The sequence below is a fragment of the Aptenodytes patagonicus genome, chromosome 2 (assembly GCF_965638725.1).
Source record: "Aptenodytes patagonicus chromosome 2, bAptPat1.pri.cur, whole genome shotgun sequence".
NCBI classification, from domain to species: domain Eukaryota; kingdom Metazoa; phylum Chordata; class Aves; order Sphenisciformes; family Spheniscidae; genus Aptenodytes; species Aptenodytes patagonicus.
In genome coordinates this window covers 37,867,703-37,889,368 of record NC_134950.1, presented here as the reverse complement: position 1 = coordinate 37,889,368, position 21,666 = coordinate 37,867,703, and the positions used below count along the sequence as shown (strand labels likewise).

The 21,666-nt window shown below is 41.8% G+C and overlaps 1 protein-coding gene across 5 annotated transcripts in view; it reads left to right on the top strand.

The window, feature by feature from the left end:
* Window positions 1–21,666, top strand: part of SULF1 (sulfatase 1) — a 110,566-nt gene that overhangs the window by 14,844 nt on the left and 74,056 nt on the right. For 3 of the 5 annotated variants that reach the window (XM_076329587.1, XM_076329582.1, XM_076329581.1), the window contains exon 1: window positions 21,414–21,478. The exons of the other annotated variants lie outside the window; for them this stretch is intronic. The gene's annotated coding sequence lies outside the window, so the exon portion shown is untranslated. Of the gene's footprint in view, window positions 1–21,413; window positions 21,479–21,666 lie in introns of those variants that run through there. 5 annotated transcript variants of the gene reach the window in all.

The window sequence follows — 21,666 nt, the reverse complement described above, 5'->3', positions numbered from 1 at the left end:
ATGCATGGAGCCTCTGGGCCAGTCACAATGGGGTGCTTCTGCCACTCATTCCCAGTTAGACTCACTTCAGCCTCCAATACAGTTAGCTGTTGGGATCTCCCCATCACTCCAGAAATACAGATGGGTTCTGCCCCTGTATAGCTTGATGGCATTAGCGTATACTGTGCACCAGTGTCCACCAGAGCCTTATACTCCTGTGGGTCTGATGTGCCAGGCCATCGAATCCACACAGTCCAGTAAACCCGGTTGTCCTTTTCCTCCACCTGGCCGGAGGCAGGGCCCCTCTAGTCCTGGTCATAGTGTCCATTACTCACTTGTAAATGCGAATCAAAATTCCCCTTATTAAGATTGGAAGTAAAATCAGCCCTTCTACTCTGTCTGGGGAACTGCCCACTGGAAACTGAAGCAGCAATTTTCCTGGAAGAACCCCTTTTGTGACTGTTTTTCCTTGCAATTCACGTACCCATGCCTCTAGGGTCGAGGTAGATTTTCCATCCCACTTCCTCATGTGCTCTCTGTGGTCACACAGGTAAAACCACAGGGTGGCCCGTGGTGTGTATCCACTATATCCTCTCTCTTGAGCAGAGGGGCGCTTACTCCTAATGGCTGAGATACTGGTCCGTACAGGTAGGGATTAGGCCATATCCTCTTTGAGTTGCTGGAACTCTTGGGACAGTTTTTCGGACATTTCCGCAACTGAGATGCAGGCCCGTAGGGAGGAAGAGAGACTTTCTTTGTATTGGTGGAGTTGGCCAGCCAATTCATCCACTGTTCGTCCCTCTCCGTCTTTCCAAGTCATTACTGCCAATGAGTTGGCATGCGACGATGGTGCGCTCCTTACAAACTTCTGCCACGTGGGTCATGCGCACCTGACTTCATCTGGATCTTTGGATAACTGCTCATTGTTCAGGTCATCATAAATCACCTCCAGCATGGCTAATTCGCTCAGGTACTGGATACCTCTCTCCATGGTGGTCCACTTGCCTGGGTGACATATAACATCTTCCTTGAAGGGATACCTTTCCTTCACCCCTGACAGGAGTTGCCTCCAGAGGCAGAGGGCTTGTCATGCTTTTCCAATCACTTTGTCAATGCCCCCTTCCCTAGAAAGAGCAGCAAACCAGCTGCTTGGCTTCTTTACCCTCTAATTCCAGGCTACTGGCCCCATTATCCCAGCATTGGAGCAGCAAGGTGACAACATGCTCACCTGGACAACGACTGGAATCTTTTTGCATATCTCGCAGCTCACTCAGGGATAGGAATCAGGTGGTTACCATCTCATTTATGGGTTCTGCCTCTTCCTCCTCCTGTTGCCGTGATGGCCCTGGTTCACCTTCATCCATTACTAAACAAGCTGATTTTCTTGTGTATAGGGGCGACTGATACTGGCATGGGTTTGTTCTCTGGTTTAGCCGCAGTGCTTGTCGCCAGGGTTTGAGTAGCCACAGTGCCTGTCATGGAGGTAGATCTCTGGGTGGTATTCTTAAATAGTTGTTTAACCCTAAACAAGACCTGAACCACATTCAGGAGATATAGCAATAGGAACATGCTGTTTTGAACATCCCAGGATATTCAAAATTCTCAAGGACTGTTGTAACTCGCCTGAAGGAGAAAGGGAAGTTGAAAGAGCGGGGGAAAGTGTCCCTCCCCATCTCCCCCATAGATTGGTTTCCCGAGGAGAAAAGGTAAAAGTTGTCATTATTAATAGTTTCCGAAAAGTGACTCCCGAGGTACAGAGATATGGCAATACTGAGTACAAATACAGAAGTGCAAATACAAAAATTAGTCTCACGACCAAAAATTTTATCACATCATAAACCAGTAGTGTTACACAGTGCAGCAAAATGGTATCCTTGATCCAGCTCCCAGAGGTGATAGTGAGCACAACAGGGAACACATACAGCAAGTAAGGTTTTACATAACACAACTTTGAGAGCAAGCACGGCAACTTTGAGAGTAAATTAATCAACATTGTGACCAGTGACTGTTAAACCAATATGATGAATGCTTATAACAAATTTGCCTTAACACGGTCTGGTCAGATCTGTTGTTATCTCAACCCTTTGAGCCCCACGTTGGGCGCCAAAAGGACTGTTGTGGTTTAACCCGGCAGGCAGCTAAACACCACACAGCCGTTCGCTCACTCCCCTCCCCGCCCAGTGGGATGGGGGAGAGAATAGGGGAAAAAAAAGGAAAATTCGCAGGTTGAGATAAAGACAGTTTAATAGGACAGAAAAGGAAGGGAAAATAATAATAATAATGATCATAGAATCATAGAATCATAGAATAGTTTGGGTTGGAAGGGACCTCTGAAGGTCATCTAGTCCAACCCCCCCGCCATGGGCAGGGACATCTTCAACTAAATCAGGTTGCTCAGAGCCCCGTTCAACCTGACCTTGAATGTTTCCAGGGATGGGGCATCCACCACCTCTCTGGGCAACCTGTGCCAGTGCTTCACCACCCTCAGCGTTAAAAATTTCTTTCTTATAGCTAGTCTCAATCTACCCCCCTTTAGTTTAAAGCCATTCCCCCTTGTCCTGTCACAACAGGCCCTGCTAAAAAGTCTGCCGTCATCTTTTTTATAAGCCCCCTTGAAGTACTGATAGGCTGCAATAAGGTGTCCCCGAAGCCTTCTCTTCCCCAGGCTGAACAACCCCAACTCTCTCAGCCTTTCTTCATAGGAGAGGTGTTCCATCCCCCTGATCATTTTCGTGGCCCTCTTCTGGACCCACTCCAACAGGTCCGTGTCTTTCTTACGCTGAGGGCTCCAGAGCTGGACGCAGTACTCCAGGTGGGGTCTCACAAGAGTGGAGTAGAGGGGCAGAATCACCTCCCTTGACCTGCTGGCCATGCTTCTTTTGCTGCAGCCCAGGATACGATTGGCCTTCCGGGCTGCGAGCGCACATTGCTGGCTCATGTCCAGCTTTTCATCCACCAGTACCCCCAAGTCCTTCTCAGCAGGGCTGCTCTCAATCCCTTCATCCCCCAGCCTGTAGTGATACCGGGGGCTGCCCCGACCCAGGCGCAGGACCTTGCACTTAGCCTTGTTAAACCTCATGAAGTTCACACTGGCCCACTTCTCCAGCTTGTCCACGTCCCTCTGGATGGCATCCCGTCCCTCTGGTGTGTCAACCGCACCACTCAGCTTGGTGTCATCTGCAAACTTGCTGAGGGTGCACTCGATCCCACTGTCTATGTCACTGATGAAGATATTAAACAGTACTGGTCCCAGTACGGACCCCTGTGGGACGCCACTCATCACCAGTCTCCATCTGGACATTGAGCCATTGACCACTACCCTCTGGATGTGACCATCCAACCAATTCCTCACCCTTTACCGGACAGTCCACCCATCAAAGCCATACCTCTCCAGTTTAGAGAGAAGGATGTTGTGGGGGACTGTGCCAAAGGCCTTACAGAGGTCCAGATAGACGACATCTGTAGCTCTTCCCTTGTCCACTGATGTAGTCACTCCATCATAGAAGGCCACTAGGTTGATCAGGCAGGACTTGCCCTTGCTGAAGCCATGCTGGCTGTCTCGAATCACCTCCCTGCCCTCCATGTGCCTTAGCATAGCCTCCAGGAGGATCTGTTCCATCATCTTCCCAGGCACAGACGTGAGACTGACTGGCCTGTAGCTCCCCAGGTCTTCCTTTTTTCCCTTTTTAAAAATGGGGTTATGTTTTCCCTTTTCCAGTCAGTGGGAACTTCACTGGACTGCCACGACCTCTCAAATACGATGGATAGTGGCTTAGCAACTTCATCTGCCAGTTCCTTCAGGACCCGCAGATGGATCTCATCAGGTCTCATGGACTTGTGCACCTTCAGGTGTCTTAGATGATCTTGAACCTGATGTTATCCCACAGTGGGCGGCTCTTCATTCTCTCAGTCCCCGCCTTTGCCTTCTGCAGCTTGGGCGGTGAGGCTCGAGCACTTATAATGATGATAAAAGAATATACAAAATAAGTGATGCACAATGCAATTGCTCACCATCCGCTGACTGATGCCCAGCCAGTTCCTGAGCAGCAGTCGCCGCCCCCCCAGCCAACTCCCCCTAGTTTATATACTGAGCATGACGTTACATGGTATGGAATACCCCTTTGGCCAGTTTGGGTCAGCTGTCCTGGCTGTGCCCCCTCCCAGCTTCTCGCTGGCAGGGCATGAGAAGCTGAAAAGTCCTTGACTAGTGTAAGCACTGCTTAGCAACAACTAAAACATCAGTGTGTTTCCAACATTATTCTCATCCTAAATCCAAAACACAGCACTGTACCAGTTACTAGGAAGAAAATTAATTCTATCCCAGCCAAAACCAGGACAGTACCCTAGATATCCATCTCACAGAAATGCAGAAACCTAGGTCAGGGCTACAGTCAGGCTTCTCTGGGAAGCAGGTACTTAGAGCCTGAAATCATGTCCTCAGTCTCAGTGCTTGCTCCTAGACTGTTTATACATTATGCCAAAATTGTCATTTGATAAAGAGCAGAAAGGTCTCAAGAATGCCAGCCCTCTGTCCCCACATCAAGTGATCTAACCTGCAGAACTAAGCCCCCCTCCTCCTCCTCCCCAGCATATGGATTTTGCCTGCAGCAGCTTTCCCAGGAGAGGTAGACTGGACCTTTTGTCACCATTGCCTGGTGACTGAGGAACTCTCCTGGGACTGAAGCTGGAGCTCCAGACATCATCAGGAGGAGGAGGGCTTGAATCTCAGACTTCCAGTTTCCTGGTGGATCCCCAGCATCCCGTGAATTTTCCATGGCCAATGTGTGCCTCACAAATTGGGCTCCTTTGGAGACTTATGCCTGTTTTGCATCTCCCAAACAGCTTTAGCTAAAAGGCAGGATCTTAGGCAATTAGTGCAACAAAGACAGGGTGACAACTGAGCAGACCCAGAAGCCTAGCATTAGGTTTCCAAGGAACTTTAGGTATCTTAAGCTGTGCAGCATGATAGGTATGGATTATTTTAATTGCTCTTCTGAAGTTAAGCTCCTAAGTTTCTCTGAAAGGGCACTGATGTGATTTGTTGCATGCTTGCTGAAAAGCACATTGGTTCATGCTATAGTGACCCAAGTATTTTTAGAGATTGTTCATTTGTTCGCATATGTGTCACAGTTCCCAGAGGTGTCCATGCAGGGGTTTAACTGAACCTGATTAGCTTAATCAGCACAGACTTGTGCATGGACATGCCTTTCTCATGTCTGTGCCATTTGCTTCACTGCCTTCCCTTCTCCCTTTCCTCTCATCACATTTTTCCTTATGAAAGTTTCCCTAACTTTAAACACTTCCCCAAACCTTTTCCTTTTTATTCTCTTCCCAGTTGCCTTTTTATCTTTGTAGAAAGCTGTGGAAGATGTAAAAATGGCAGCTGGAAGATGAGACTAAATGTGATCTGAAAATGCAATATAGTTTGTCCCCAAGCTCTCCACAGCAAAATTTGGGATCTGGACAGCTTCCTTAGCTTGCTTAGCACAGCTGAGCAGAGGAAGGATAACAGGGCACTGTCGAGTATGATGGTATATTAGGCTTCAGGAGAAAGTAAAAAAGCATTACAGGGCAAAATTGTGCCAGGCTTTCCCTCACAGTAGCACTGGGTATTCAGGCACAGCTTCCCTAAAGCATAAGGAAAAACAGTAAGCGAATATTTTTAGTGTTGCAAGTGAAGTCTTATGTCAGTGTCACTCTTCCAAAGGCAACAGTATTATATTTGCTTATATTGTTAAAATTCAGGATTACAATTGATGCTTCTGAACACCAGACTATTTTTTCCTTCCCAGCTGCAGATTACAGGACAGTAATATACTTTCTCTACCCTTATGAGGAAATAAGTGTACTGAGTTTTTAATGCATGTATAAGGAAGGAAAATAATGCATATATGTGTGTGCGTGCCTGTAGCTAGATATAGATAAAGACATAGATATAATCTCTAGCCTTGTTTTGTTGTGGTGATCGTTGACTCCCCAGACACAAGCTGGGAAATCATGAAAATTTAAGAAACCTCCCCAGTGTGACTCTTTCGCTCTCTTTCTCTGTACCTTTGTAGTTGTACAATAGTTGTACCTTTAAGTACAACTCGAAGGAGCATCTCCAGGGAGATTTTAGTCCATGTATGTACTGTAGGTTGATTATATCCTAAAACTCTTTCAAATTCGTGCTTTTCAATATATTTTCAGTAAAAGGGGTTAGGCTCAGAAATGACACCAATTACCTGATCTACTGGGTGGGATTCAGAGACCTAGATGTAGGTGTTAGCGTGTGAATATCTGGTCTCCCATTATAGGCAATAGCATTTGAGTCGATACAGCCAGTGGAGCTCAGAGAGCTGCAGCTGGACAGCCAAATAGTTTCCAGGTTCCCCTAACTGTACAGACTAGATTCCCCTCTGACTGTCATGGGAGCTTAGACACCTACCTCATGTAGTGACACTGAGATTTTGAGAATTAAATCTAGGTGTCTACAACATGGAGGTGAATCCCACCCAGTGTAATTATTTAAGTAGATGCAGATGTATGTGTGAAGTAAAGACAGTGACTGGATTAAAACTGCTGTGATTTTAACACGAAAAAATTCCAACCTATTCTGTTATGTGGCTCTTGAGGGTAATTAAAATCCAGTGTATGGCTAACTTACTTTTATGTGCACCACAAAAGGGATATATATGGCTGTATTCATGAGACAAGTAACTCTAGAGTATCTTTCTCATGATTAAGATATTCAGGGTGCTCAGTAAGCATTTAGTAATGCTAACTCCTGTTAAGCATTACAGAAGTCAATTACACTTATTCATTTCCAATGAAAATATTAAAGCCAGAAGTCAGAGAGCTAGTCCTGTATCGTCCAAACAATTCCAAATAATGATTAGTACCATAAAGTAAGAGCACTCATCACCTTCAGAAGTTGTCTAGCACTGAGCAGGGTGGAGTCCTCAGGGGCACGTTCATACCTCGAGGGAGGCTCAGCCTAAGACCTAAGAAGCACTGACAAGTCGTCAAAACAGACCTGAAGTGATTCATAGATTTTTGTGCTTGATCCTGTGCATGAACGTGAATCTGACTATAAGTAATAAAATTCCTTCCTTTAAATAATAAGATTCAGTTTTGTTTTTCTGTGCAAAACAAGTTGCTGACAGCCTAGAAATAAAGAAGGGTTTTAATTTCTTTTAGACTCGGAGATCTTAAATTCTTCTGTCTCAGCACTGCCTCACTAGATATGTTGGTTGTGCACCCATTCAGAAGCAAGATACAGTCAGCACTTGATTATCCATGTGTTGCAGATTATTCATGCCACAGATATTAACTGAAGCTCAGAGCCACATGAATGTGGCTACACTGCTTCCAGGAGCATCTCAACTCCATAATCAGTACAGCTGCTTTTGCATTACACAGAGCTGGAGTTAATAAGCACATATGAATCTTATCTGGCTCCATGGTAAGCCAGTTCCCTGGGAAACACAGAGGCTCTTGATGGTGTCAACCTGTATCCAGCTGGGCTTTATTAATTTGGGCTCAATGCTGCTCTGCCAAGCCCATAGTGGAGCTGGCTTTGATGGCAACCCTGAGGCTGGCAGGTGACAAAGATGGGGGGAGTGAAGCAGTTGCTTCTGCACCATGGTCCATTTTTCTAGAAAAGGAGTTTGCAGTTTATTAGTGGAGGCACAGTGTCACAAGATTTCAGACAGTTTGTTTAGGTTGTTTTTATTTTAACTAATGTGTCTTTCTGAAGTGCCAGGAGGAGTTGCATGGACCTGTGTTCACTCAGAGTGGTCCATGTGTTCCAAAACCCACTCTGGATATCTATAGATTGAGGGGGTTTTAGTGTTTAGGTTTAGTAGGATAGATGTTTTTAATTTGTCAATAAGAGATTGATTTTAAGGGTGTGTATTCATCTATAAACTGTACTTCACATCAGGAGACTCTAATGCATCAATCCTAGACTGACACTGGCACTATGACCTGGGCCGCTCTTGAAAGCCTGTGGCATGAAATAGTGCTCCAGCGCCGATTCTTTCAGTTTCTCCAAACTTTCAGCATTCATACACATATACTTTCTTCATATGTGAGCCACATATGTTCTAGAGTCATCTTTGTTAAAATCTTAGTGGTTTATGATGGCTGTGAAAGTTGCTGCAGTTGAAGCATGCCATTTCCATACCTGATGGAGTCACTTCCAAGTGAAGTTGTTCTTAGTTGCCCTTGATTTTGCCTTGCCAAAAGCAGAGAATTCTGGACAATAAACTTTTGGGATATTCCCCCAGCTTCTTTATGATTGTATATTCATTTCTTTATTTTTACTTTTCTTTTCAAAAGTCCTATTTTAAGTAGTGGAGGTTCTGAAACTATAATGTTAGCTTGTGTATAAATGAAATCCAGAAACCTCAAACATGCTGTTAGACAATGGAAAACTAAGATCCATGGACAAGACTGAAACATAATGAGAGAAAGCCTAACAAGAAAAACATCTTAATTGTGCTGAAGCAAAGGTTTCTATGGGCTACAAATATTTTTAATTTCTATAGCAACTTATCATCAAGAACTTTCTAAGAAATATTAATTAATTAACTAAGCCTCACAATTTGAAAGGTCAGTAAGAGTTATATTGGGATGGTTCTGTTTATCATTAGAATACAATCTGATCTATTTGTGGTTGATGTTTGACAGCATATACTCCTGTTGACCCAGGTGGTAACAATCACATAAAACAAGTATTTCTGGATTGTAACTGTAGACAAGATTCTGACCAAAACTTCCTAGACATTTAATGTAAACAGTGGCAAAATTAAGACACTGCCTAAACTGAGAAAGACACTACTGTCAGTATTGTCTGTTAAATGGATTGGGAACTCCCATAAATACAGGTAGTTCCAACCATGTCTTGGTATTTGCCTGGGCAAGTCCCTTAATCTTTTTTTATCAAAACAAGGACCAAAGACATGCCATGTGGAACAGATTCTGAAAGCTCTGTGGAGCCAAAAAAATCCATTGCCTGTGACCCCAGAGAAAACTTCATTAAGGACATTTGGTAAGACTTCAGTGTGCTTGTATTTCTTTGAGCCTTTCCGTTAGAAGTGTTAAATTATTTGAATTATGTCAATAATTGCCCGAGTTTGTCTACATGAGCTAAGTCATTTAAGAAATTACTTATGAAAGTAGTGAATTTGATGACGGTATAAGTTAAGCTAATTAATCATCAGTCAGTCACGGCCTTGTATCTAGACAAGCAGCAGTCTTGCAATATGCAGTGTCCGGCAGCAATAAGAATACTGTATCTCACATGAAGCTTTGGGTGTATTTCTTTTTCATCTCACTGTGATTGTGCTAGCCTATAGGCATACTATAAATTCATTAAAATGCAAAACCCAATGTATTTTTCACAACCTCTGCCCTTCCAGTGGTGTAATTCAGATACTGTATTCTTCAGCTGAATTTCCTCAGCCTGTTGGAAAAAGAAAGCCCAGACTGCAGAAGTCCCTGTGCCACAAGTGCACTGCTTATTCTCTGTTTCATAAACTTGCATCTTTCCCTAAAGCTTCAGAAACTTTAAGTGTATCCAGCAGGTAAACTAATCTATCTTCCAGGTGTCCCTATTGCAGAACTGTAATTCAGGAAAAGAGGTGATCTAGTGCGTACAATGCTCAGAACCATTTCTTTGTAGATGAAAATCAGTGCTTATCACACTATCCAGAAACAGCTAACCAGAGCAGCTTTTGTTAGTGCATCATTTCTGTCCTATAACTCTCCTAGAGTCAAATGTTCTGCAGCAGCTTGATAACTTAGTGTGTTTCTAACAACTCATAGCCAGGCATGCTATAGTACTGTAGCTGAGTGTCGATGGGACAAAGGTTTTTGTTATCAATAGTGGGTTTTATCCAGGAGGAATGGTGTCACTGTTTTTATAACAGAAAGCTTAAAAAAAGCCTTTGTGGTCTCTGCTGTTATTTTCACCTGGGATCTAATTTAAGGCCAGTTCAGCGTACTTGGCTTTCACATGGCAGACCTGTAACGTCCTTTGCCTGCTACCAATGCTTCCCTACCCAGGGAGCTCCTTTCAAGCTCACCTGAGTGGACTTTCAGTGCACCTGAGTGAAACTCTTTCAGCTGCTTCTGTGGTTGCTTTCTGCTGTGCTTGTCAAATCTAACTGAACTGTAACAAAATTAAGAGGGCTAAAAACAGAGCAGTAACTAGGAATTAAGAAGCTGATAATATCAGTGTGGCCAAATGTACTAATCATAAAACAAAACAGTAAAATTTCACTGCTCGAATGGCAGCTTGTTTGCTGTACTATACCAGTTCCTGTATTTTACATGCTCAGTTGAAGATTGAAGACGTGTCTCTTTTTCAGGGGATGATTCAGTTCATTCATACCATAGCCATAGGCAAAATTCCTCAGCGCGCTCTATTTTGCTGTGAGAATATTCATGTTCTGAAGTCAAGATCAAATGTTCAGTCACTTCAGCTATTTGAACAAACCAATTGTTTAACATTTCAAGTCACTTTTTAACAAAGTCCATTTCTATAAAAAAATGCTCCTAGTTAATTCTTGAGTTTACTTTGCTAGGCCAACCACACTGAACTCTTGAACACCCAAGGAGTAGGTGCAATAATATGAAAGTACAGTAAAAACACATTACTATATTTACCTTAAGCAAACTAACTGTATAGGAGGCCCTGCATTAGCAGGGTGTCCAAGGAACTTAAGGCGATTATGTGATGCAAAGCCATAGTAGCAATACCAATGTTCCCAACCTTATCAGCACACAGTAAGAAGACAGCAGGTCTTTCTGTTGTCTGGGAGAAGAAACAACTCTTCTGCCTGTCTCCCTCTTCTCCCCTTCTGCCCTGTCAAAATCAGTACAGGAACAGGATCCTCACCAAAACCATTACATGATGTAGTGCATGGTGAGGGAAGTCTCTCATGCAGGAGGGGCATAGCAGCTCATGTCTTGGTAAGGAGGGCTGCAGAGCTGGGAAGGGCTAAAATTTCAGCTTCATATGGTTCTGTGACTTCTTAGATGGGTCCCCACCCTTACAGACATGAGATTAGTTTCTTGTAGAGAAGAGAAACGTAGAATTACAAACTTGTAATTCTATCAAAATGAAAACCATGCTTCAGAAACTTATAGCTGGCTTGGCTCAGTACACAGGAGTGTTCCCTCCTACTCTCTATCTTTAAAGGATGCACTGGGGAGCATGGATTAAATGATTAAATCAAATCAACTAACTAATTACATTAAAGCAGTAAGTTGGATAAAATTTGGTTTTGCTTTACAATATTGTGAAGGCAAATTCCCTGCACAGCTTCACACATAAAGTAGGAAAGACTCTTATTTAATGGGACTTGGCCACATGAGTTGTGCAAAGGATCAGAGCCAGAAATAGCAGTCAGAAAGAAATGATACTTCAGACAAAGTGGAGCAGTACTCCCTGACAGTTCTGCCAAATTTGTTAATTTATTTTAATGATTTTTTAAAGCACTGAATGATACTTTGTTTTAGTGGAGGTAAGCTGCCCAAGCTAGCAGGCTGCATGACACTGAAGTCATGTTTTGATTAGCATCAAGATTCCTACGTACCTAAATCAATTCATTGTGCAAAGGTACAAGAGCCAAAAAAAGTAATACTCAGAATTAATGATGTTTGGTCATCTATTCTCCAGTGAGGCTGGAAACACAGATGAGTGTGGTACCCTTCCTATTGTGTGTCATCAGAACTGTCTTCTTCAGCCCTGAAGAAAACACATTTTTTAGCATTGGCAACTCTCTCTGCTTTATCAGACATCTCATTTTTGGCATCACATGATTCTAGGAAAACTTATCTCTCATTTGGAAGAAAAAAGAAATGTTCTTTAGGACTTAGGATTGCCAAAAAAACTTTCAAAATGCACAACCATAAAGGCTATGAAGCCAAAAGATAAGTAACACGAACACAGCATTTATTAGTTTTAAAATATCATTATTTTGAAACCAGTTTCTTGATTTATCTTGGGGGTGTGACTCATATCTTTTTTATTTAATGCTTGCTGTTGGCAGGAGTAGAGTCTCTTCATTTTTCAGTGGTTCTCCTGACTTCTGCTGTTCAGTAACTTGAACACCTCTGTCATTTTCATCCACACGGATCACCTTCGTTCTTTAATGCTACTGCTACTGCTGAAGTAAGTGAGAGTGTTGCCAATAACTTCAGAATGGAGCTTAACAAAAATATCTTTTGGGAAATTTAAGCAGAGTCGTTCAGACTGTTTCAGACTGGACCTATTGTGTAGCATGCTTAAATCATTGTTATTCTTTTATTCCCTTTGTATAAATATAACAGCAGTATAAAAATCTTTTTGATGTCTAGGATAGTGTATGGCATCACAGGAAAACTAAGGAGGTCTTCTAAGCTGATTAAATAAAACCAACAAGAGTCACAGGAGGGAAGGGAGGAGGGAAAACGCTTGCTCGCCTGATCTGAAATGTTTGCAAAAGCTGCAGCAATTCTCCATCAGTTAAGGACTGAAGTTTCCCTGGTGGACTGATGACCTTTGATGTGATAATTGCTGGTTTTCCTGAAACTCCGAAAGAGAGCATGTATAGTAGGGTTAGAAGAAAAAGGGATAAATATTAATGAAGCATTGGATTTTCATTCAAGAACAGCAGGAGCCAAGCTGTTAAACGCTCCTTTTCATCCCATGAAGCAGGATAGAAACGAAAAACCCTATAATATTTGCGACATAACAGTTTTAGAGAGTGTTATGTATCTCTGGGTAAGAGCTTATTCTGTTGTAGAAAAGAGTATTCATGCTGCTAGGTTTTCCTTCTTTTGAAATTGTCATATAAAATTTCATTTAAAATTTTATTTTAAGTATTATTTTTTACCTCCAATGTAACACATACATATGTATATGGTATTAATTTTCCATTATGGTGGCCTTAGAAGTTTTATTCTTCAGGTCAGGCTGGGTAAGGTACCACAGGACAGGAAAAAGGTGAAAGCATTATCCTTCTTTTGTTGTGATCCACGTGAAAGTTTCTACCCTTCACATGAATCCAGGTGGATCCTAAGTTACTACTTTTCAGGATCCTCTTGCATACAGTTCACCACCATCTGCTTGATCATAGAAAATAACCGGTAAATGTGCTATGGTTGGCATGCACTTCGCTTGCTCTCTCACAAGCTGGGTGAAAAGAAAAATGTTTGCAGAGCAAAACAGGGACAACATAGCCCATGGCTTACTGCAAGGACTTTTTTTTTTTTTTTTTTGGTAACAGAGAAGCGTCTTATTTACCTAGTGAAGTTATTTTCTTCTGGAGTTAGTTGTTGCTTTAGTTAGCAGGTGAAAAGATACTTAGAGTTTGCCAAAAGGCTTACCATCTCCAGTCACATGTTAATTTGCATGTCTGTCATGGCTTGGAAAAGATTAAGTATTAGCCTTTCTTCTAGCATGTCAGCCGTATTGTGCTGTTATCTTGAAGTATTTTAAAGCCAAATAAAATTGAGATTTTCAGACTGATTAGCTGGTGTGACTGCAAAGGCATTTTTGTATTCAAGAAATGTCTTTGTTATAGCAGCCATCATATCTGACCTGCTCTGTAGGTCAATAAAGATGAAGGGCTCTTGGTCTGTTGCAGAAGGACCTCATTGTGGCCTACAACTAGGCCTGCTTTCATATGCATACACTTACTGCCAACCTAGCAACATACATGTTCTCTTCAAATGATTAATATAGCATCAAATGAGACATACTGTTTCTCTGGAAAACATCTTTGTAAAGCTGACTGAAATGGGAGGTTAAATATCAAAGGGCTAACACAAAGAAAGGGAATGATCAAACAACTAGACTATTTTGTGATTTACATGGGTTATTTTGCTGATGATTAAGTAAAGAAAAACCTGCTGAGATGAGGAGTAAGCAATTACACATTGAGGAAACTCTCATACTTATTGCTTTATTAGTAGTATTCATAGACTGAGAGACCCTCCACAGGGTGATCACTTGCTAATTCCTTATAGCCAACAGCTTTGATGTGTTTACATTATGTGATTTTCTTGGAGGAAGGGAAAAGGCAGGAAATATTCACTGAATGCATAACCACCGAACATCAGAGAAAAATTGCGGAATTCAGGAAACATTTGCAAATAAAGGAGGCTGCATGCTTATTAATAGTTGTATCCCATCTTCAACTGTTAACATCCTTTCCTAGAAAGCCAGTTAGTAAGAATAATATGTTAATCATAACCACTGGTTATTGCAAGATCCAGAATAATTCCCAAAAGTGATAGGGAGAGACTTCATTGTCAGCACAGCTGACAACAGCAGTAATAGTTGGCTGTGGAAGTAGAGAAAACTTCGATTACCAGATCATAAATGTTTCCTTTTATTGAATGTTGCATGTATAGAAAAGATGTGGGAAAATGACACTTAACAATCTTTTCTCACTAGAATAGTAATTCCTGGTTCCTACAGCATGGCTTCCTTTCTGCTAAGGAACATTGCCTTTATGCTGACAGTCATTTTAAGCTCCTTTTCTGCTGCTTTATGCTTGAGCATAAATTAAGTTCAGATGCCAGTTGATATTGTTAGATTCAAAAACAATTCTAGTAATGGTGGAGAGAAGAGAACATCTTACCTGTGTCTGGCCTGTGCCAGTAATGAACCAAAATATTAACAGATGGTGACTACTGTTAAATCCTTCAAATGCCAGCAAGTGCTGTTTCTTGAGGCACAAGCACGTTGTGAGGACTTCTTTTCTGTGAGAGTCTGTAGTCTAGAGACCTGTGAACAAAGTATCAGCATAATAACAATAGCCTGGCCATGGGATCAGCAAGTTCATCTGCTGGCACAACTGTGCTAACTTACAGTTGTTTAAGATGTGCTGCACTTACCCAGTTAACAGATGATGCATCTGCCACAACAGTCCACAACACAGCAGCAAGTAATGTCATATTTTAGTACCCACTGGTATTGTTATTACCCAAGTCTGAATATCCTGCAGATTATGTAATTTAAATGCCCTCTGTCTTCAAAGAGAGAAAAGGCATGGTGCTGAGTATTAGATGTAGAATGTCTGACAGTTGGGTATTTATATATGGCAAAGAACCATAACACAGATGAATACTGTATCATGAACCAATCTGACAATTTTGTATTAGTAAATAAGTAAATCTTTGCCAGTTCCCTTACTTAGCTCCTAAGGTAACACGCACCATACATGACTGAAGAAATACAGTATGTCTTATATTCCTACAGTATAGAGCAGTAAGTGAAACCATGGTTTTACTTTGAACATTGACCCAAATATGGTACTGTTGGCTTATCATTTCCCTTAATAATATCTGAATAGTGGGTGATCAGTTTACAATTAAAGAGATGAATTAGTGTAAGACAGTCATAGCTCAAATGCAAGGTTTATGAATGGAAACAAGTCAGGAACACGTCTTTGAGGAGGCTTACCTGGATGACCATTAAGGACCCAAGCTCATGGTCCAGTCTAGCTTGACATGTCATCATCCATAATAAATTGCAGAACAGTGTTAGTTTTGGAAAGTCCTTCTGGCATAACATCTTCAGTAGTAATACCACCGGGTTTTCAGGGAGGCCTTGTACTGAAGACTGTTGTCATTTAATATCGTAGGGATATATGATCTGCATTATGTCTTTCATTAAAGGTAGGGCTGGCCAGAGGATGACAGTTCAGCTTTCAAGGATTCAGATTTTTTCATTTCACACTGCAATGAAAACAAAGCCCTTCCAGTGTTTTTTGTTTTTCTTTCTGCAACATGAAATTGTATTGGCATTTATTTTCAGATTGAAAAGTGAAGGTTTTCCATTTGAACCTCGTGTCTGGGAGTAAGCAGAAAGCTTAGCCTAGACTCAGAGTAGTTGAGCTGATCCTCCTCTGTTTTAGTTTCAGTGTTATTTTGTTGATACCAGTGATACTCAATTAGCTAATGGTTTGCAGAGTGAATCAAGGAACTTAGATGAAAGATGTTATGTAAGAAAACATGGAAAAATACTGAAACTGTTCTTTCCAACATATAGTTTACAAACAGAGAATGACACATTAAAAATTTGTCCAAAAGTCCTATTCAACAGGATATTTCCATAACATATGGCATAAGGAGTAGTTTTTCAGCCATAAGCCTTAGGCAGGTATTAGATGCTGACTTGTGACATTCATTACACTGTCTAGGAGATGCATATGATTCACGCTAGTCAATCAGCTGTCTTGGTTTTAAGCAATTTCACGCTAAAAAGAAAATGTATTAGCAAAATCTCCTTGCTATTTGGTTATGGTTATTTGCTTCCTAAAATTGCCTTCCCACTGTGTCCTCACCTGTAAGCTAAAACCTGTATCATTTGACTGTTAACAGTTGGTATATATTTTGTATAGACTGATTAACTGAATGTTAAACCATAGAAGATGGGATAATTTGTAATAAATAGACCGCTCTTTATCATACTAGTAAAGGTGATGATTCGTGATGTGCTCCGTTCTACTATATCACAATTTTTGTTTGTTTGTTTGTTGTTGTTTACACCCTTCCCCACAGAATAGCCGATTCTGTGGATTTATCCGTAACAATTTCCTGGGAAAATGTACTTGTCCATTGCAACTTTTAGGGGAACTTTTCTGCAGTTATAGATAAAGGGGTTTGATTCTCATTCAGCTGGATAGATACTTTTTCATTCATTTACAACTGATGCTGTTGCTGCCCTTGCATGTCATCGCCATGAAGCACTGCTGGCCCTGCCTGTCCCTGTCCACCTCCTGGGACTTTCACCTCACCTGGGCCCATGGCCCGGGACCCCATTCCAGCCCCCCGGGGCTCCCTACACCTGGCCACGGCACAGGACCCCATTTCAGCCCCCTGGGCTCCCCCGGGCCCTGCCAGGCCATGGGCCCTGCTGAGCTGGGCCCACCCATGGGCCCATGTCCCAGCCTGGCCTGGGCCTGTCCCCATCCCCAGGGAGGTGCCCAATGCCCAGGGCTGGGACAGCCCCAGTGCCCCCGCCAGTGCCCCGCTCCTGGTTTGGGGGGTGCGACAGGACAGGCTGCCAGACCCTGCCCGGCCGCTCCCGGCCATGGCCCCCAGGGCCCACGCTATGCCCTGAAAATGTGGTTACAGGTGTTACTTGAAACGCAGGAGGATTTCATTTGCAGATACATAAAAATTACATTAGTGAACATAGGAAACACATGCCAACACTCAGACATTTCGCTATATCTTTTTCCCAGCTCTATTCTGTGAAAAGATGAATATGTAACTCAATATTGTAATAAAGGCCTAGTTTTGGGAGAGAAAATCATGCAAAGAAACGTGGAAGAGTCTTACAAATAGTTGCAACGTTAAGATAAATTCCTCTGACCAGGGGTCAACAGAGTTTTAAATGTAGGAGATAACGGAAACATAATCCGGTGCCATATGATACTTTAGCATAATGCATTTTTCATTTCAGATACTTTCTCTCTCTTTATACCCTGAAATATTTGGGGGGTTTTTGTCCAAATTTTAACATGTCTATAATCTAAAGACACTCTACCAGCTAGGGAAGAGGTAAGTTTCTAGGAGCTTTCAGTAAAATGAAAAAACAAGAAGGTGGGGTAACCCGAGCAGGCGACCAAGTGGTGGATTATGCTATGTGCTATATGGATGCTGTCAGCCCCATCCTGCAGGTCTGGGGAGGGGATTTAGGGTATGTATGTCGTCTGCTTGAAACCACTCTGCTTTTAAAGGAGGTGCTAAGGAGAGCTAGGAATTTTACAAAAGCACATTATAAAATCGAATAAAAGAACACAGATAGGAAAATGCTGTATTTTCAGCGTATCCCCCTTTCTATAGCTTGGAAGTTTTTTGCACTACCTCTCTGTTTAACACCACCACAGTAAGTGGTTTTTCCAGTGTTCATGCTTTTCTTTAGGTGCAAGTTACAGTTTCCAGATATGTATCAGGACACTACACACAAATAACAGAGCATTTTCAGTCTGGAAGTTTTTCTATGTTAATGTTCAGTGTTGAATTCTTCATCCACAAAGGAAAATGTTTGGGCAGAAAACAGGGGATTATGCCACGACCTCCTTGTAGAGTTTTTCTGAATCTTCTGTCCAAGAGGCGTTGTTTGCTCTTCACTGTAAGCCATGGAAACCACCTCTAATTTTGGAAGGAAGTTATCTGGAGGCTGTGTTAGTCTAAGAAACCTGTGACCCTCAGTCTCAGAGTATCTATTACTAACAGCTTATGATCAGAGCTGCCTACACAAGTAACCCTTACTATGGGGAAGATTCTGCGGGAACAAATGCAAGTTAATAATTTCATTCCTACTATAGAAAAACTCTGGGAAATACATTAATCATTGTGATGTTAATAGATCATGATGATATCTTCAAGAATAATATGTTTTTGATAGATTTTAAGGTATTAAGAAATAAAAAGGATTTGTAAAATTTAATACATGCAGAGCTGGTTATGATTAGCCTTTTTTTCCAGGAGACTTTTCCTGTAAAAATCCTTTATTGTGGTTATAAACCTTCCGTCAAAATTTCTTAAATTAAACCTAGAAATAAACACATTTTGCAAATGCAATGCTATTGTAAATAGAGGCTTTGGAAAATTATCAATATTCACTGTCTGCAGCACTGTGTTTAGAGTTGTCATGGTTTAACCCCAGCCGCAACCAAGCGCCACCCAGCTGCTCACTCACTCCCCCTCAGTGGGATGGGGGAGAGAATCAGAAGACTAAAAGTGAGAAAACTCATGGGTTGAGGTAAAGACAGTTTAATAGGTAAAGCAAAAGCCGCACACACAAGCAAAGCAAAACAAGGAATTCATTCACCCCTTCCCATCAGCAGGCAGGTGTTCAGCCATCTCCAGGAAAGCAGGGCTCCATCACACGTAACGGTTACTTGGGAAGACAAACGCCATCACTCCGAATGTCCCCGCCTCCTTCTTCTTCCCCCAGCTTTATATACTGAGCATGACATCATATGGTATGGAATATCGCTTTGGTCAGTTGGGGTCAGCTGTCCCGGCTGTGTCCCCTCCCAACTTCTTGTGCACCCCCGGCCTACTTGCTGGTGGGGTGGGGTGAGAAGCAGAAAAGGCCTTGATCTGTGTCAGCACTGCTCAGCAGTAACTAAAACATCTCTGATTATCAACACTGTTTCCAGCACAAATCCAAAACATAGCCCCATACTAGCTACTGTGAAGAAAATTAACTCTATCCCAGCCAAAAACAGCAGAAGAGTTTTGCAGTCTTCTAAGAAACTAATAAGCAGCCTGAATGATATTTTCAGGAACAATTGGAACTTGTTGACAGTGCTAAAAATTTGAAATTCCATATTTTAAAGCAATAACTGTTTCACATAGTGAGACAGAGGATGTAGCATTTTAGATGCCTGTATTTAGACTTTAAAATCAGCCATATGGGACAGAAGGGGTCCCTCTGGAAAAATATTCGTTTAACTCCTGATAAATTAGTCATTTTTGCTTGTTTATTTTAAAGGACAACATACACAGGCATGTATTCATGGCAGATGAATTAGCTCCTATATTATGAGTGTGCAGTGTGGTTAGTGTGAAACATTTACACCACCCAGCTCATCAGAAACCAGTCAGATCATTTGTTTCATTTCAGCTGTGCTCTTTACGTGTACATGGGGCCTGGGGCAGAGGGAATTTCAAATCTCTCTTTTCTCATATATAAAGTTGCACTTCTTTTCCAAATCCTGACTGCTTTAATCACTCTGTTTTATTAACACAAAAAATCCACAATGATGTCTAAGTCAGTTTTCATTTCTGCTGAAGCCATAACCACTAAAATAACTGGAAGATTTCTCCCCAGTTCAAATGACTTTGGTCAACCTGTAACTATAACAAAACCAGCTTTTTTAATGGCACTATTCATTTCTGGTCCTGACAATAACACAAAAAGTTCAGAAATAATCAGAAATAGAAAAATCATGTTTTCAGTCGATGCAACTATTTGAAAATCTTCACTGATTCATTCACTTTATAAGTGAAATGCTCTGTGAAATTTTTGTTTCACTTAGTTCAGCTCACTTCCCCCTCTTTAAGCAATACCAATATCTCTTTAAACAAGTATTAAAACGTATTTGACTCAGCACTTGTTAGCATCTAACAGTTCTGGGTCCTGAATATGGGAAAGACATCAATAAACTGGAGTGATTTCAGCAGAGGGCCATCAAGAGGGTTGGGGTTGGAGCCCTTGCCCCGTGTGAAGAGGCTGTGGGAGCTGGGTTGTTCAGCATGGAGCAGAGACAACTTTGATCTAGCAGCAGCCCCCCAGTGCTTACAGGAAGGTCACTGAGAAGACGGAGCCCCATTCCATTCATGGCACAAGGACAAGAGACAATGGACATAAATTGAAACAAAAGAAGTTCAGACTGGATATACGGAAAAACAAATTTCACCCTCAGGACACTCAAGCAGTGGAACAGGGCCCCAGAGCATTTGGGCAGTGTCCATCCTTGGGGGTTTTCAAGGCTTGTCTTGGTAAAGCTCTGAGCAGCCTGGTCTGACCTCACAGCTGAGCCTGCTAAGGACAAAGAAGTGGATTCTCTATATGTTAGTCTAAGCATTCCTGAATTGGGTCATTGATGCAGTTTATGAGACACCTTTCATATAAGAACATCTCATCTACATTTAGGAAAAAAACATCCAGTAAAGCAAGCATTGATGGTTTCCCCACAATAATCACTGTAAACTGGGATGCTTCCCAAATTCCTTCCTACAGAAAATGAAGAAAAGCACTACATTTCTGTCCTTTGCCTTTCTATCTCCTCTCCGTTATCTGGGAGTGATTTCCAGTACATCCTGGCCCTTCCCATTCCTGATCCATTCTGTATTATTCAGAAGCTTCTATCCAATGATTACCAATTTCCATTCGTGTCTTCCCTCTCTGTGCATAATGTACAGTCAGGTGCTGGGACATAAGGTTGACTGCCTGTTCCATCACTGCTAGAGAAAATAATTCAGTATGTGCTACGTCAGGCATCTTAGTACAATCTTGGCTCATGAGCAGGCTTACAATTAACTGTCTATAAAGATACAAGATATATATATATCATTTATAAAGATGATATAAAATTGTGTCTCTTCATTGCTAAATAGGAACTTTGTTTAATAAGAGGTGCATTGGAAATAAAAATATGTGTGCTTGAATGTATTCAGCCTCAGCTTCCATCCTTTAAAACTGCTCTCTCATCTACAGAAGCCAAGACTGTGAAATTGAAGTACCTGTATGTGCACTTGAAAGATGAAGAAAGTCTTTCTGCAGGCGTTTTCACTTGGAAAATGAAGGCGTATTTATATGTACTACCCTTTCAAAACGTTTTCTGAGATAAAGTTATTCACGGAATAATTTCAACACGTCATTCTTGAGCCTCTTAGATCTCAGACTGAAGATTATTTTCAAACAGCTCTTTGAGAACAGATTTCCAGAACTCGGGCTGAGAGAATTGGTATTCCTTGGACAGATAAGCTGTATATGGTATGTTCTGTCTTTGAACAGGGAAGTGTGACTCTAATTTCAGGGTTTTTTGATAGCAATATTAATTTTCAGATTAAATTCAGTATCCAGATGCTTTGTACATTTTGGCCTTTCCTCATGTGCCAGTGATGGTTAGCTTATTTTGAAATACTCAGCAAAGATCTTAAAGCATCCTTGCACCAGGGATT